Source organism: Triticum dicoccoides, chromosome 3B (genome assembly GCF_002162155.2).
Source record: "Triticum dicoccoides isolate Atlit2015 ecotype Zavitan chromosome 3B, WEW_v2.0, whole genome shotgun sequence".
Lineage (NCBI taxonomy): Eukaryota > Viridiplantae > Streptophyta > Magnoliopsida > Poales > Poaceae > Triticum > Triticum dicoccoides.
In genome coordinates, this window is record NC_041385.1 from 213315805 (window position 1) to 213323887 (window position 8083).

Here is an 8083-nt window from a genome sequence, read left to right on the forward strand (position 1 = left end):
GAAACTCAAACGGCGAAAGAAACAAGCTTCGTTTACTAATTTGGACCTAAGTCAAATTTTACAGTAGCAAAAACTTGTTTGAGTTGGTTAAACGGAAAGAGGGTTTTGAGACGAAACTCTAGGCGCTTGAAGTGCCTGATTCCGATCAACGAATGAAAAGTTATACTAAAACGAAAATCGGACCAGAAATCGCGATCAGAAATAATCGCGGAAAAATCCGAGAAAAAGAAAAAAACGGACGAACAGGCTAACGAACGAACGTTCGCTGTCTGCAGCTAAACGCTGAAAACCGTTCGTTAAAACGAACGTACGGACGAACATCCGTTTAATAAACTAAAATCGGTAAAAAAATAAAACCAATCTATATAAAAAATAAAAATAAACCGGGTTTCTAAAAGAAAACCGACAGTTTTCTCTCGAAAACCGCGGCGGCGGCAGTGGTTACCTCCGGCGGGTCCGGCGAATGAGGCGGCGGCTCCGGCGGCGGCGGGGCGGCGGGATCAGGCGGCGGCGATGTCGGCCGGCGTCGAGCGCGGGCGGCGGGGCTCGGGCGCGGCTAGGGTTTCGGGGTGGGCTGCGGGGCGCCCCCCCGGCTTATAAGGCCGGCCGGGCCTAGAGTCCCAGGCGGACACGGCCCGGTAGGTCGATTAGTTTTTTTAAATACTTTTGCCAAGAAAAACAAATAAAAGAAATACTAAACGGACTCCAAAAATCCCGAAATAAATCTTCCCCGGCTTCTAAAATCAAGTCGGACAAGATGAACATTTATTTGGGACCTAAATGCAAATTTGAAAAATGCGCATTTTTCCTAAATTCAAATAAAATAGCAATAAACTCCAAAATAAAATCTTATTTGATTTTATTATCAAATCCTCAATATTTCTTTATTTTGGGAAAGTCATTTTATTCCCTCACTCATATTTTTATAATAAAAATAATTGAAGAAAAAAATAAATGAAATCAATTGATCCTATTTTCAAAATTTGAGAAAACTCAAATATGAAAACAACAAAAGCCCCAACTCTCTCCGTGGGTCCTTGAGTTGCGTAGAATTTCTAGGATCGAGCCAAAATGCAATAAATATGATTTGAAATGATGATCTAATGTATAACATTCCAAATTGAAAATTTGGGATGTTACAAACCTACCCCCCTTAAGATGAATCTCGCCCTCGAGATTCGGGTTGGCTAGAAAATAGGTGAGGGTGGTCCTTCAGTAGATCTTCCTCTCGCTCCCAGGTGGCTTCGTCCTCGGTGTGGTGGCACCACTGAACCTTGAAAAACTTGATAACCTTGCTGCGGGTGACTCAGCTGGCATACTGGAGAATCTTGACTGGTTTCTCCTCATAGGTCCAATCACTGTCTAGCTGAATCGCTTCCAGTGGCATTGTATCTCTCAGCAGTATATCAGCCATCTCTGCGTGGCACTTCTTCAACTGGGAAACGTGGAACACATCGTGAACTCCCGACAATCCTTTGGGAAATTCCAAGTTGTAGGCAACTTCTCCCATACGCTCCAAAACTTTGTATGGTCCCACTAAAAGTGGTGCTAATTTCCCCTTAACTCCAAAGTGCTTAACTCCTCGAAGTGGAGATACACGAAGATAAACTCGGTCTCCGATTTCGTAAAAGGTCTCCTTACGTTTAGAATCTGCGTAGCTCTTCTGCCTGGACTGGGCTACTTTGAGCCTATCATGAATCAACTTCACCTTCTGTTCAGACTCCTTAATCAAATCCTGTCCAAATAAATGTCGGTCTCTAACTTCATCCCACGATAATGGGGTCCTGCACCTCCTTCCGTACAAGGCTTCGAAAGGGGCCATCTTCAAGCTAGATTGATAACTGTTGTTGTAAGAGAACTCTACATATGGCAAATTGTTGTCCCAACTAGATCCATAATCTAGCGCACAAGCTCTCAGCATATCCTCCAAAATCTGATTGACTCTCTCGGTCTGTCCATCTGTCTGCGGATGAAAAGTTGTACTGAACTCTAGCCTTGTACCCAAAGTTTCGTGCAACTGATTCCTGAACTTTGAGGTAAACTGGATTCCTCTATCTGATACAATGCTCCTCGGAACTCCATGTAGACATACAATCCTGGTCATGTAGATCTTTGCCAACTTAGCACTGGTGCAGGTGGTCTTCACTGGAATGAAATGAGCTACCTTCGTCAAACGATCGACTACAACCCATATGGAGTCATAGCCTGAACGAGTCCTAGGCCATCCCGTGATAAAATCCATGCCTAGCTTATCCCACTTCCATTCGGGTATCGGCAATGGCTGTAGCAATCCTGCTGGCTTCTGATGCTCTGCCTTCACTCTATGACATACATCACATACTACTACGTATTCCACAATATACTTCTTCATTCCGATCCACCAGAAAATATCCTTCAAATCCAAATACATCTTGGTATTTCCTTGTTGAATCGAATACGGTGAATCATGGGCCTCTTGCAGAATCAACTTCCTGATCTCCGGGTCATTAGGCACATAAATGCGGTCCTCAAACCATAAGGTATCGTGCTCATCCTCACGAAATCCCTTAGCTTTTCCTTTACTCATTTTCTCCTTTATCTCGGCAATCTCCTTGTCAGTCTTCTGGGGTTCTCTGATCTTATCCATCAAAGTAGACTAAATCTCCAATGCTACTACATAGCCTCTCGGAACTATCTCCAAGCATAGTTCGCGAAGGTCCTCGGCTAACTCCTTTGGTAACTCTCCGGTCATGAGTGTGTTGACATGGCTCTTGCGGCTCAACGCATCGGCTACTATGTTAACCTTTCCGGGGTGATAATGCAATCTCAGATCATAATCCTTGATGAGCTCCAACCATCTCCTTTGCATGAGATTCAACTCCTTCTATGTGAAGATATACTTCAAACTCTTGTGATCCGTGTACACCTCACAATGGTTTCCGATGAGAAAATGTCTCCATGTCTTCAAAGCATGCACTACGGCTGCTAACTCCAAATCATGCGTAGCATAATTCAACTCATGAGGCTTAAGCTGTCATGAGGCATACGAAACAACTCTTCCTTCCTGCATAAGCACTGCTCCAAGTCCTCGACGAGAAGCGCCGCAATATACTTCATATCCTTGCGCTGATCAGGCAGAATCAACACTGGTGATGTAACCAAATGTTTCTTCAACTCCTGGAAACTGGCCTCACATTCCTTAGTCCATTTGAACTTGGTATCCTTTTTCAACAACCCCGTCATGGGCTTTGCAATCTTCAAGAAATTTTCAATGAACCTCCGGTAGTATCCTGCGAGTCCGAGAAACTATGGATCTTTCCAACTGTTGTTGGGGCTTCCCAATTTTTCACGGTGACAACTTTGGTGGGGTCTACTGCGATCCCTTCTCCGGATATAACATGTCCGAGAAATCCAACTTCCTTCAAACAAAACTCACATTTGCTGAACTTGGCATACAACTGATGTTCTCTGAGCTTCTCCAATACCAAGCGCAAATGCTCCTTATGCTCCTCTTCATTCTTTGAGTAGACCAAAATATCATCAATGAACACCACGACGAACTTATCCAGAAACTCCATAAACACATTGTTCATCATGTTCATGAAATAGGCAGGTGCGTTAGTCAGACTAAATGACATAACGATATACTCGTACAGCCCGTACCTTGTGGTAAAAGCCGTCTTGGGTATATCCTGCTCTCGAATCTTCAACTGGTGGTATCCTGATCGCAGATCGATCTTGGAAAATACCTTAGCTCCTTGCAATCGATCAAACAAGTCATTGATCATCGGTAGTGGGTACTTGTTTTTGATTGTCAGCTCATTCAATCCTCGATAATCAACAACCATTCTCAATGATCCATCCTTCTTCTTCACTAGAAGCACCGGCGATCCCCAAGGTGAAGAACTTGGGCGAATATAGCCTTTATCCAGTAACTCCTTAATCTTCTTCTTAATTTCCTCCAAATCCTTTGCGGGCATCCTGTACGGTCTCTTAGATATCGGCTCGGTGGCTGGGAAAAGCTCAATCAAAACCTCAATGTCTCTATCCGGTGGCATGCCTGGCAACTCCTCTGGAAATACGTCTGGAAAATCCTTCACCACTGGTACTTCTTCCTGTACAACTCCTGATAAGGAATTCACTTGAGACCTCTTCGGCACATGCCGGGATATATACTTGATCCTTCTTCCTTCTGGTGTGGTAAGCAAAATCGACTTACTGGCACATTCAATGTTCCCTCCATACTTTGATAACCAATCCATGCCTAATATCACATCCAGTCCTTGCGATTCCAGTACTATTAGGTCTGAGGGAAACACGTAGTTACCAACCCTTAATGGTAACCGATCACACCATAGACTAGCCATATACTCTACTCCTGGCGAGGTTACTAACATGGGTGACCTAAGGGCTTGGGTTGGCAGGTTATACTTATCCACAAATCCCCTTGATATGTATGAATGCGATGCACTAGTATCAAAAAGAACGATTGCAGTAAATGACTTAATCAAAAACTTACCTATTACTGCATCTGGCTGGGCTTCAACCTCCTCCACGCTAACATGGTTCACCTGTCCTTTGTGGAAAGGATTGGGATTCTTCCGAGAACTTTCATTACAGTTTCCATTTTTCGCTTCAGGACATTCTGTGGCATAATGTCCAGTCTTCTAGCATTTGTAACAGCTGATGTGGCTCAGATCCCTCTTGGCTGGTGTTGATGGGTTGGTGTGGTTCTGTCCGTTGCTTCCTCCATTCCCATTACCATTCTTGGGGCCACTACGGTTGTGCAAACTACCTCCTCCATGGGTATGCTGAAAATGTCCTCCCGAGTTCAGGGTAAAACGAGGCTTCTGCTGAGCTCCGGAATTGTACTTCCCTTGTCCATACTTCCTCCTGTGGCTGTCAATCTACTGCTGCTTCCCTTCAATCATAAGAGCTCTATCTACCAACTCCTGGTAGTTGTTGAAGGTTGCTACCATCAACTGCATGCTCAGCTCATCATTCAGTCCTTCCAGAAACTTCTCCTGCTTAGCTGCATCCGTAGCAACGTTATCTGGGGCATAACGTGCTAGCTTACTAAAGTCATCCACATACTGGCCAACAGTACGTCCTCCCTGGCGCAGGTTGTGAAACTCATGCTTCTTCATGGCCATTGCTCCTGCTGAAACATGGGCAGTACGGAAAGCCTGCTAAACTGATCCCATGTGATATTGTCGATAAGATAAGTGGCTGTGAAATTCTCCCACCATGATGTTGTGGGTCCATCAAGCTGATGTGCGGTAAAACGCACCTTCTCCGCATATGTGCATCCTGCAGTGGTCAACTCCCTTCCCATCTTGTGGAGCCAATCATCTGCAACTATCGGCTTGGTGCTACTGGAGAACACCGGCGGATTCAACCTCAAGAAATGGGCTAACTGATCAACAGGTGGTGGTGGTGGTGGGTTGTTGTTGTTGGTCCCCTGATTTTGATTCTAGACTAGTATCTGCATCAATGCATTCTGCTGCTGGATCAACTGGGTGAGCTCCGGTGGGAAAGCAATTCCATTGTCATGTCTCGGAGGCATCTGAGGGTTTAGAAAAGATGAGAATATAGAATAGAATGAGGTCTAGAGAGAAAACACTACACATATGCACATGAGACAAAAGCAAACAATATCACTTCAATCAATTCAAACAAGGGCATACAACGATCTAACTATCATTACAAAAGTGCTCAGACTATACTATATACATGGGGAATTCTACTACTGTCATGTTGGTCGACTAGAAAAACTGCTCGGTCGAAAACTCCATGATATCTGCTCCAGCTTCATCAACATAGTCATCATCACTATCGTCTGGGTCCGAGTCGGTGTTGTCGATGATGATGTAGTTCTCCGGGCAAGTGCAATCATCGTCTTCTCCTCCAGTCGCGGGAATTCCCACGAATACTTTTAGCTTCTTCTTCAGATCATCATTCTTCTCCACGAGTGTCGTCATTTCCTCCTCGTATCCATCGCGCGTAGACTTGAGTTCTTCCTCCAGCTCCGTGATCTTGGTCATCGCCTTCTTCAGGTCTATCATGCCTACACACATCTGGTTCTCCTGGCATCGAATGTGCTGGTTTAACTCCTGGATGAAAGATGCAATTGATCTATCACTACTAGGGAAAACCCTAGTAGTAGCGTGGGTTTTGAGGCTAGCAGAAGCGCGGGTGGCTGCTATACTAATAAGGCGCTACAGCTAACTCATAGTAGTAGCGCGGCCCTAACTCGCGCTACTACTGTTGACGATATCAGCAACGCTTTTTTTGAACGCGCTACTATTAACTAGCTGTAGCGATTTCGCCATCCCTCGCTACTGCTATATCTTTCATCATTTTCCCATTACCCCTTTCCCTTTCAGTTCTCCTTTCAGATACTAGATACTAGGTACTGCTAGTAGATATCAAATTCATAAACCATTACTAGGTAGTACTCCCTTCGTTCCAAATTACTCGTCGTGGTTTTAGTTCAAACCACGACGAGTAATTTGGAACGAAGGGAGTACTAGATAACAATTTCATGCATAGCCAACATGCATCCTCAAGCAGTACAAGGTCATATCAACGGCCATCATCATATGTAGTTCTAGATGATATCGATGACGATCATCATATGTAGTTCTAGATGATATAGCCACACACACATATGTAGTTCTAGATGATATAGCCACAGACACATATGTAGTTCTAGATGATATCGAAGACAATCATCATCCTCAAGCCTGGGCGGTTGGTGTTCCTGATAGTAATTAGGATGGCCTGTCCAACACGAGGATTCTTGCCATCGAGGAATTTCTTCCACCCAACCGAGTTTAAGTGTGTGCGACCGTCCGTGTCCACGCGGTAAGTACAGGTTGTGACGGAGCCCCTTGAAGTAAGGCGTAGTCCATCTGAGCCTTCTTCATCAGGCTCGATACCATAACTCACAGATATGCTCTTTGCCAATTTCTGAATAAGAAAAACATATCAATTAATAAGCATGTGATCGAACTCTACACTAAAACATATCATCGACTAGATTCCACACAACATACCATATCATTGGACTGTACACTAAGTAATTCACACTATTAATTTGCATTTCTAAGTATAACATACCATGTCATGTCGATCAACCATGGTATTTGTCAAGCGGGTCACGAATGGCACCCTGACAAAGTCAGCACATGGCGGAATTATGTCCCACAGGTTGGACACCTCCTCCTCACTCAGCCTTGTTCTTTGAGCTACGATGGCTTCATGAAGTGGGTCCTCATCATCTTCATCGAGTGGGTCCTCATTATCTTCATCATCTTCATCATCTTCGTCATCTTCATCATCTTCCACCAGGTTGAGATAAATGACAGCTAGCTTGGGTCTTTCTGCTCGGAAGTTGAAGCTGATCAACTCACCACCAGTAAGATGCATGCGAGTGACGAAACGGACCCATCCATCTCCAATCTACGACATATTTCATCCTTTGTCGACCTCCATAGTGTACCCCCCCCCTGGAGCCTCAAATGTCACAATGTCTCCTGTCAGCTTGTTGAATTTCAACCTCACATTGCATGGGACGATCTGTGTAAAATAAGCAAAATGACACAATGCAGTAATGCCAAAACTAAAAATAAAATAGTTATTACATTTCATCTAATTTCTTACCGCCGCATGATGAAAACTCGGCTGGAAGTAGATGCTGAACAGCTTGCCAGTTGCAAGGCTGCTGGCGCATCTTGACTTGCACAGTCAACATAGTGGTGGTGGTGGTGGCACCATTCATCCTAAAGCAATATGAGCAAAGGATTAATGATCAACTAGATCAAAATGTTCTAAGTGAACCAAATCAACTGGCCTACTAAATCAACTAAATCAAAATGTTCTAAGTCAACTAAATCAACTAGCCTACTAAATCAACTAAATCAAAATGTTCTAAGTCAACTAAATCAACTAGCCTACTAAATCAACTAAATCAAAATGTTCTAAGTCAACTAAATCAACTAGCCTACTAAATCAACTAAATCAAAATGTTCTAAATCAACTAAATCAACTAGCCTAATAAATCAACTAAATCAAAATGTTCTAAATCAACTAAATGAACTAG